At 41.3% G+C, this 10,156-nt stretch overlaps 1 long non-coding RNA gene across 2 annotated transcripts in view; it reads right to left on the bottom strand.

Annotated features, from left to right (window-relative positions):
* Positions 1–116: 116 nt before the first annotated feature.
* The window catches only part of LOC134419034 (uncharacterized), a 146,416-nt gene continuing 136,376 nt past the window's right edge, over positions 117–10,156 (bottom strand). The window contains exons 4-6 of one of the 2 annotated variants that reach the window (XR_010027942.1): positions 3,261–3,378; positions 2,549–2,699; positions 117–2,409 (exon numbers count right to left, since the gene is read on the bottom strand). This is a non-coding gene — a long non-coding RNA (uncharacterized LOC134419034). The remainder of the gene's footprint in view (positions 2,410–2,548; positions 2,700–3,260; positions 3,379–10,156) is intronic. The other variant, XR_010027941.1, reaches the window with a different exon arrangement.

The raw sequence follows: 10,156 nt of genomic DNA, 5'->3' as shown, positions 1-10,156 counted from the left end.
CTGAAGTCAAAAAAAGAGGCTAAGAAAACCCTGGTTTGCTGGAGGAAATAACCCCTGCTTATTTCCCACACTCTGAAATTAAAAAAAAATATTAAAACTAAATATAGTTGAGTCAGTGACCTTTAAAAAGGTAGTTGGGGGATTTTATATTGGTTGTGTTCTGTTTTGCTTTTGATTAGTTTTGACTAGTTTATCTGCAAATCTAAAACACATGAAGAACCAAAGTCTGCAGAACGGAAAAGAGCGATTTTCTCTGGGAAGCCTCTAACCTGTTGTAAAGAAGAATTCTGCATTGTGGTGCAGCTGACTCAAGCCTTATTTCTCTCAGCTACCAAGAAAAGCAAAAGTTCTGTACCTTTCCAAAAATTTAGAAAAACATTGGACAAATGGCTGAAGAGAAATGTTTGACTCAAACCCCAGAACACAGATTCAGGAACCACCTTTTACTGGTTGCCATCTGAATGCCAACACTGATTTGTGTTACCTGTTTTTTAGGACACTGAAACCTCACCCATGCTGAAAGGCAAAGACAGAAAATATTGGTTTGCCTTTAGCTCTGACAAATATCTAACAGTGGCGAGCATGGGATGAGAATCCAAAAGTAGCTAACATGGTGTGATGGCAGCTGGGTGACATCTTTCATAAATTTGGGATTACAGCTCCCTGTCCTTCTTTCCCCTTCTCACTCCCATTCTTCCTTGCTTGCTTCCTTTTTTGCCAGCCATCTGTTTCCCCACCCAGGTGGCTCACAGTGCTTTCCTTGACTGTGTTCATCGGGGCTGAGGTTGCCAAACAAGCGGGGTGTGGCCAGATCCCAAATCCCAGCGCAGACCCACTGACCACCCCAGTTTCCAGCGCCAGGCACGGCAGCCCTGGAGAGGCTCGCAGGTTGCAGCATGTGCATTAATATGGCTTTGCTTTCTCATATCCTTATCTCTAACACAAATCTGTGTAGCTCAGGATATGAACTGCAAATGAGAGATGAGGAACTGGTTAGTGCTTATCAGGAACGATGGAATTTGAGATCTGGAGATGAAGGGGGGTTGTTAGCTGTGTTTTTTTAATGAGAGGACCGGCTGATGTCTATCAGTTGACCCCTGTTTCAGGTAACGGAGCAGTTGGCAGGGAGCTGTTCCTACTGATTAGATTGAGTTAGTATTCAGATTAACTTCTGATTTCCCTCGTATTATTTGTACAAGCTCTTTATTGCTCTGGATAATTCTCCCCTTCCTGGTTTAGGAAGTGGAACTGACATCCTCCTGGAGCACTGCTACCAGCTCACCAGATTTTATTATGTGAGACGACATGATGGTCATAGATTAACTCAACCTCTTACTATTTTTCTGTATTAAAATTAGACCTCTGTGACATTTGCTTTGTTCTAACCAAACAGGGATAATGCACAGCTTTATCATCTAGGATAGATTTATGGTACTGAGACTGACCAGGATATTACTTTTAATCAACATTTCTGTGGCTAAGGCAACTGCTGTCTTCTTTCAGGATTGAATATTTGTGTAACCTGAGTGGCTTTCAATCCTTGCTTGTTCTGAGAGTCCTCAAAACTCTTCTGCAATGGCTGGATGGAATTATGATGTTCTTCCCTTCCCTCTCTCCTGCTAAGCTCAATCCAGTATCTTTGGGTTTCTCTCCTCTCTTGTAACCTGTTATTTGTCACAGCTTTGTGGCTTCCCTCCCACAACAGATCCTTGAACTGATCCATCAGAGGAGCAGATTCATAACCAGTTTTTCAAAAGTTCCCTTTTTGAATTTACAAGCCTGACCCCAACAGACCTTGCAATCACAGGTGAGAGTCCAGGTAGAACAAGTAATAACTTCACACATATGTACGTAAGGATTTCCACTACACTAGCAAACACATTTTTATTGACATTTCCTTTTCCAACCTGGCTATCAAATCTCATATTTCACATATCTGTAGAGAAAACCAGGTTTGTTTTCCATGAATGGGCTGCATTATGGGGATTTTTTTATGTTATTCCATCTCCCACAGGCTTTTATCCAAACCAAGCAACTAAAATAAAACATGGCTTCCTTCCCTGAGATGGTTTCATAGCCCAGCTCTCCAACTTTCTCCTGTACCACAAACATGCAACACAATTGTGCAAGAGCCGAGGAAGGAATGGTGAGATCAGAGCCATGACTGCAGACATCCTGACATGGGGATCTGGCAGTTATTCAACACAAACACAATTAGAGGACTTACCCTTGCGTGAAGTATTTGCTTTCTTGATAGTCACCAGCCTTAACCTCTAGGAATGCTTACGAATCAGATAGCGTTCCTTGAGGAGGGCGAGCCTTTTCAAGCTCCTCTGTCCTGCTTCAGCCAACACAGACACAAAGAAGAAAGAAATTCCGCCGCATCCTGCAGCTTCTCCCAGGGAAAGCCTTTAAGAACCAGAGAAGAGTTGTGGTCTCAAAATCCCTGCCAAGGATTTGAGAGCACAATGTCATGCAGTGCTTGCTATTCTTCCTGCTATCAGCAGGAAAAAATAACACCACAAGAGACAAACTTTGAAATTCTCACCAAACATGAAAGCAGGAGGGTTTCCTGAGTCCTGCTCCTTGGCTTTGCATTGCAGTTGACTTGTCTGGCAGTGGTGATACCACAGAAGGATGGCAGAGATTTGCATGTCTTGGAAGGCTCATATGTGTGTATCTGCACAGATATTTGTGAGCTCAATGCAGAAAAAAGTTCATTCACTTAGAAAATGTAACCTAGTGTACACAACTTACAAATCCTCAAGTCTCACAACACAAATATTTCAGTAGAATAAGTCCAATCAGTGTAAATCCTGAGCTTTTCACAGAGTAACAGCATCTTCAAAATGGCAATAGCAGCTGACCTCTAATAAAATATCTGCTGGCAAATTGGTCAAATGTCAGTCTGGCACAGCAGTTGCAAAGGGAAAGTCTTGTTCCTAAATGTCCAATAATTTAAATTATTCTCATCTCAAACTGCATCAGTGACACATGAGAACTGGGCCAAAGGAGGGCCCACTGGTGTAACAGAGCAGTGAGATTTCCAGATGATGCAATGTGACATGACACGACTACCACAGCTACTGCAAGATACACAGAGGCTTAACTGGTATAACACAAAACAAAATAATAATAAAAGAAAGTGGTAAAGATAACTCCAACCCAGAAACACTGAAGTGAGCTGAGAGCCTCTGACCTGTGTGACCTGCCTGAGCAAACCCAGCAACTCCCTGCAGGACCATTTATCCAATACCAACTTTGAAACTGCATCCTGGAGCAGCACCCCAGCAGCTGTAGGAGGAACAGTTGTGCAGTGTAGTGCCTTCCCAAGTGACCACTTTTCCATCTTTAGCAGCTTCCACAAATATCAACAACCTGAAAAACAGTGGAGATTGCCAAAATATCAGATATCTGAATCCAGTCAGAACGAGACACTCCCAAAAATATTTCCAACACACTGAAATTCACACACACACACACACCCCTCCCCAAATACCCAGGGGAAAATTTTTGCATGGGACCAAAGGAAAAATGACAACAATGCCTCAGGCAGATATCAATGGTCACAGAGTTCCATGTTAAGGAGCAGATTTAGGCTATTTTGGTGCCCACAAAACAACCTGACCATGCTGAAGGGACATGCCTGAGTATTAAACTACTGTTAGTAAAGCAGTTGCATCAAGAGAGCAAATAAAGCAACTAAAACACATTTCTGGAGTAGCACAGCTGACATCTGCAGACCCACCCAAGCCAGGCATTCGTCCCAAAATAAAAAATTGGCAACCAGCTACGAATGGTTGCTGGTCTTCACTTTTTGTAACTCCACTAAAGAAGCACAATATAAATCTGCAACCCTGTATCCGGACAATAATTGGAATACATCAAGAAAAAGCTTGCAGTCATTCCAGATGAAAAAAAAAAAAAAAACAGAAAAGGGGAAAAAAGAGAGATATTTCAAAATCTAAGAGTGCTTATAAACAAGGATGTTACTTTCCCCTTTCTTATCCAGAACCGCCCCTAATTGAAAGGATCAGTATCTAAAGCAACTGGTGCTGCCCTGCACATGAATCCCCTTTGCACCTCTTCCCTCTTATTTCTTCAGTGGTTTTATTAACATTAGTGACTTATCTAAGTATTAGAATGCTTGGCTGCTTGGAAGCTTATCAACAGCAAATTTTATGGGCTGTTTAGTGATGGAAACAGGAGGAGATGGAGCTCTCCCCCCTCCAGCTACCTCGATATGGAAGTCTTCAAGAAGCCATGGAATGTGCTCTCTGGTATTTTTGGTATCTTTAAAGTGTCAAGAGTGCAGAATTTCTCTTGTCAGTTGTCACAGTGTGAGTCACAATTAGAGACATCTGCTCTGCATTCACCTCCCCAGGGGCACCGCTCGTTTTTCAGCAGCTTCCTGTTGTTGACAGCACAGTTCCTCCCTGTATCACTCTCCACCAGCACCCATGCTCCTCGCAGACACTGCAGCAGGCTTAAGCACATTTCCCTTGGGAAAGCCCTTCCCCTTGTTTTGCTAGTGATTGGAAAAAATATAGAATGTTGAGAATGCTCTGAAGGCAGAGGCTGTGTTTCTAAACGAACTGAACAAATTCCATCCTTTTTTTTTTTTTTCAGGAGGACTCCATTGTTTTTTGATCTCTTTCAAAAATCTCCACATTTTCTCTACATCCTATTTTCATTTCAGGCAAGAGAGCAGCTTGAAAAATGAAATGTTATTTGTGCTAAGTCCTTGTCAGTAACTGGTGTGAATGGGTGACAAATACTACCAAAATATTATTCAATTAATTTTTCAAATACTGAAAATAATTTCAAATATTAAATTTTAGATGAGGAACACACTGCCTTCCATTCCTACTCCACCCAATTAAGAAAACAGTTGTTCTGCAAGTCTTTCACACCAAATCCTTAAACTGAGGTAGACTGACCATCCCAAGCACAGATCCATGCTTTGTGCCTGGTTAATGTCTGGACCATGCAGAAACACCAACCACCACCTAGGCTGGGTATGGCTGCCTGAAGCACATATCTACCTATTGTGTGTTCTACCTATTTTGCCCCTGTGGACTGGAAATTTTATTTCTTAGGCTCTGACCAGTAGTAACAGATTTGAGATTCTGCTTCACTCAGGAATCCAGCTTTCTTGGAAGGATCTCCGTTCCTGCAGGAGCATAAGATCTTAGATATTGCCAGTTTCTGTAGTCCTTCTTGCTTGGTCTTGGTCTCAGTGCTTCCCTGTTATGTCCCCTACACAAGGAGCAGCCCAACAGAAAATTCCAATATTCAACACAATATAAAAGGCATCTTCCACAAAGATTATTAATTTTATGCACATAACACTTTTTCCTGACCCTTTAGGGCTGCTCCTGGGCCTGGTTCCTGACCTGACACTGGTGAAAACCACTAATGTCCATGGGGCTTCCCCACTCCAAATAAAGTTGTAAATCATCTGTTTTGTTCCACATCCTGCCAACAAACATTGCATAACTTTTTTTTTTTTTTTTCTTGTGATTTGCTGGGATCTTTCCAGAACCTGTATTTGACTTCTCCCAGGAACAGACTCTTCCTTATATATTCACAGTGCTCCAAGCACAAGTTTATCAGACTCCAGCTCATGATGCATGTGCACTCATTCAGCCACAACACGTCAGTGGGATGCACAGAAGCCTTTCATTTGCCTTCTAAATCAGGACAGTGTAACAGCTGAAATATTTCTCACTGACCCTGGTCTTCAACACAAAACTAAACTTCTCTTTGCTATTTCAACATTCATTCCACCAGGATTATATTTAAGGTCAACACAATTTGGGCCCTGGACCCAGACTGCTTAAATTATTCAAAAAAATATGAACCCACGCCAGTTAAATCAAGAAAATATGTTCTAGAAAAGATAAAACACATCCTCTGTTTAAAAACACATTTCCAAAAAGCAACTCTAAACTCATAAAACTGTTATGAAATCCACAGCTCCTCTAAACATGAGGAGAACTCTCTGCAAGCTAGAATATTAACTCATATTTGTTGGGTAATCTAGTAAATCCAGATGGGGAGAATTTGGAAAGGAAAAAATGGATTCTTTCAGTGTTACCTCAGATTGTTCATCTATTACACAGCCCAGGCACGTATTTGTGTTGAAGGCTTTCAATGTTCCACAGCTGAATTCTCACTTAAAATCTGCATTTGCTGAAGGCATGAAAACCTGGATTCAAAATAGTCTCTACAGGATCAATCATGGAGCTGCCACTAAAAGGCCTTAAAATGCATTTGCCACTCAATAATTATTGTTCCAGTAGACTGTAGCAAATTATTTTTACAGATTACAAACCCAGTGCCTTGGCCACCTATTAAACACAATCTTCTTGGACCAAAGAGCTCTTTCTGATAACTGTTGTTCAAAAAAGTCAATACAAGTCAAGGCTGGGTATTTTCCATTTACAAGGCTTGGAGAACTGGATATGACAGCCTGCTCATCACACTTCATTCCTCTGATCTTTGTCTCTGTTTCCTGCTCATTCTACCAGTAACTTCAGTCCATTTTTGTGCAGTATATTCCCAGCATTTTAATGATGGAACCATAAGCAAAGCTACACAGCTAAATAGTTTATTCTTATCAAATAGAGCTATGTGTTTGTACCCTGGGTCATACCTGCCAGAACTCGCATGTTTTTAAAAGGAACGTCCAGCCATAAAGACTAAGATGTACTTTAAAATGAAATTTAAAATAAATTTAATGGAAATGCACTCAGTCCTTTGCAGGAGAGCAAACTGGTAGCAGGGTGGATTGAAAAATCAAAATCATACTGAGGGACAGTATAATTCTTTTCGAGCAAAACTGTTTAATGTATAAAAATTATTGTGACTGAAGGAATCTGGTGTTGCACTGAAAACCTCCAGCATAACATCACAGAGGGACCTGAGGCCTTGCATTTTAATTATTAATTTCATAAAGGATCCCAAGAGCAATAGAAAGGTCATGAGAGCTGCTCCAATCCATGGGCAGTTAAGCAGGAGAATGCTTGGGTGCCCTTTAGCCTTTGAGTGTGCTGCAGGACAGGGGGGTTTGGTGCTAAACGACAAATTGAGTTAGAAATATTTAAGTCATAAACCATAGTAAATCTTTTAGCACTTGAAACACCATGAGACACTCCAAGCTGAGAGCAAATGAAGTGTTAGTCTATGCATGTTTAAAAATGCACAGAGGCTCTGTTTACTGAATTATCCATTTCTTCACTATGTCTCCTTTAAGAAGCTGACATCCAACAGTTTCCCACCAAAAGAAACAATTTATGAAAAGTGCCTCTATCATGGGTTAAGAAAAGAAAATAATACGCATCTCTCTGAAAGCAAAATAATGTAGGTTGCAAAGTCAAGGACAGCTAAATTAGGAAGTGGCAGATTTATGTGTGCCTGCATAACCTCTACTTGGCCCTCTTGTAGGTCCTGTGCCCCGAGTGAGACACAGGTCCTGTGGAAAAAATAGTATGTGATTATGCAATTAAAGACTCTATCTTAACACAAAAAGCATCTGAATTGAGGTTCTGTTGGCATCTGTGAATATAACATTTCATAACATTTAAATTCTGGGCTTTGCAACCTTAGCACAGAGTTTCTGTCAGGTGATATCTTCACATGGCTTTTATACATAGGTGCAAATTAATTCTAGCCAAATTACCAAGACTTTATTGCCACACAACAGTTTTCTCCTTACTGTGAGTTGAAGAAAGAAGAATATCAGGACTCATCTGTAAAAGATGCTCTTCCTGGAATGGGAAGAATAGCTGTAGTCCTTGAGTGGAGTCAGCAGAAACTTCGTATAAAATTGGTTCATCTTCCCTTATTTACTGGTCAGTGTTGTGATCAATATCACAATGAGCATACTGAAATAGATTATTGCTGCCTAGATGAATCTCACCATATGCTTGGCTTTTGTTATCAGAGACCTCTGAAATGAGAGGGAGATAAATTGTTTCTTCCTAAAAGCCTGCACAGAATTTCTAAGGAAGACTCATATGGACAGGAACCTTCCTACCAAAAGCCTTCTGACCAACAGGACTGCACACTCCTGGGAAGGAGAAGGTTTGAAGGAATTGCCACCACACCACCACCACCACTTCTTCATGCCAAGTCCCTTGGGGCCTGTCCTGTTCTGACACAACCCTTTCACAAGAGAGGAGAGCAAACTTTTTGCTTCCCTGCTAAAAGCAGACAGCAGAATCCAGCATAAACTTTGAGCTGAATTTGAGTCAATGTAGTTCTTGTTATTTTAATCTCTCCTTTCTTTGCTTTATGGATTTAGTCAGGGAAATCAAATATTGAAAAAGCATGTTAAGTGCAATGCAAGCTGAGACTGTAAAAGTGCCAAATTGATTAATGAAATTACTATAAAATTTGCCACACTCTTTAAGTAAATGATGGTATAAAGTCATCACCCTACAGAATAACAGAAAATGTCATATATTTCTGAGTCATCATAGTTGCAGAGAGTCATCACTTTTCACTCCCTGACTTTGAAACTTCTAGAACCTTAGACCTCCTTCAGTATGTATGACATTTTTGGATTAAAAGTTAGACAAAACCTGTGTATTCTGAGAGTCATATGAACAAAAAAAATGCCTCTTGAATCCAGATCCTAAATGTCTAGCCAGGAATAAATGTTTCCTTACAGATTTTTAAATACTTGGGGGGAAAAGTAAAAAGGGAAAAAGAAAGGCTGCTCAAGTTTGGAAATATTTATATAACAAAAGCTGCTCCAAAACATTGTGTGCTACAAAAGACTGTGGCAAACAGTATAGGTGCAATTAAGACACTGTTGTCTTGACAACATCATGCAAGAAATGAAAGAAGCATTACTGTTTCATGAAAGAAAGCTTCAGTGCTATTTTTTAAATTCAGAATATTCCACTCAAGGATCTCAAAAGCATTGCTCAAAACGAATGAGCCAAATAGCTATCAAGGGGAACCAGACTTCAGTTTGAGACTACGGTGTAAAATCCAAACTCTGAAAAACCAATATCAAGCAATGCTACATCAGGACAAACCACTAAAGCTTGCAGGAGCTGTGCTGGATGTTTTGGGATTAGCTGTCCTGCAGTGTTCATTTTCATGGATAACTATCACTATGGAAAATGGGGATGCTGGGGTCTGTCACCCTTACCCTGGCTTTCAGCAGGCCTCCCTTTTGCCCATAACCTCTTGTGATGCTACAATTGTGAAGGGATTTAAGAAAAGTCCAGGAGTAACAGCTGGACTTCCCAGAACAGCAGATCCAGTGTCAGGGCTGTTACCCAAGTGATCCTTGCAGGACAGGGAAAAAGTCCTGTCCATGAGGAACAGATGGAAGAGAAGCAGTGAGGGCTGGATCCATTAGAGGTTATCACAAAATATTCCACACTGCCTGCTGCAAGCCCTGGAAGCCTTTGGGCCCAGATGTAGAAGCTCCAAGGAGCCCAGAGACCACTTCTGGGTGCAGAGTGGAATGTGCACCGTGGTGCCAAGAGTGGTCCCACCTGAGAAGCCATTTAGCTGTGTCACTGAGAAGCCATTTAGCTGTGTCACTGAGGTGCTGCAGCACAAGAGCAGAGCTGTGTGAAGGAAACACCAGCTCCCACCCAAAGAGCAAGAGCTTTGCTCTGCTAGGGAACAACTTGGGAAAAGGCAGAGCCATCAGCTCTGGGGTGTGCTTTGTGCCCCACAGGCAGCTTGACAGAGAAGTCCTCAACTTGGAGAATGCCTCCAGTTCAAAAGATCCCACTTGAATATGAGGATACACACCGGCAACAGCGGGGTCCTTTGAGGTACATTTTCCCTCCCAGCAATATTTACCTAAGAAATTTCACGCACAGAAAAGAACGAGTGAAAGGAATATTCAGATACATGACAGGAACAGTCTTTACTGCAATTGCTTTTTCAGCCAGCACTTTGTTTTCTTTTAGTGGAAGCCTGACAGTCATAAAAAGCCATTGTAAGTGCAGCCCACTGAGAAGCAAACCACAGCCCTGCCTGCAATGCTGAGGCTGGGATCATTACGTTGTTAGTGTGCCACCCGGAATCCAGGCAATGCATCTGCTTGCTCTATTAAATTAAAGCATTTCCTGCAGCAATTGAGGAAGGATAAAGAAAATAGGTGCTATTATAAAAGTGTTGT

Source organism: Melospiza melodia, chromosome 5 (genome assembly GCF_035770615.1).
Source record: "Melospiza melodia melodia isolate bMelMel2 chromosome 5, bMelMel2.pri, whole genome shotgun sequence".
Taxonomy (NCBI): Eukaryota; Metazoa; Chordata; class Aves; order Passeriformes; family Passerellidae; genus Melospiza; species Melospiza melodia.
This window is presented reverse-complemented; position numbering and strand designations above follow the sequence as displayed.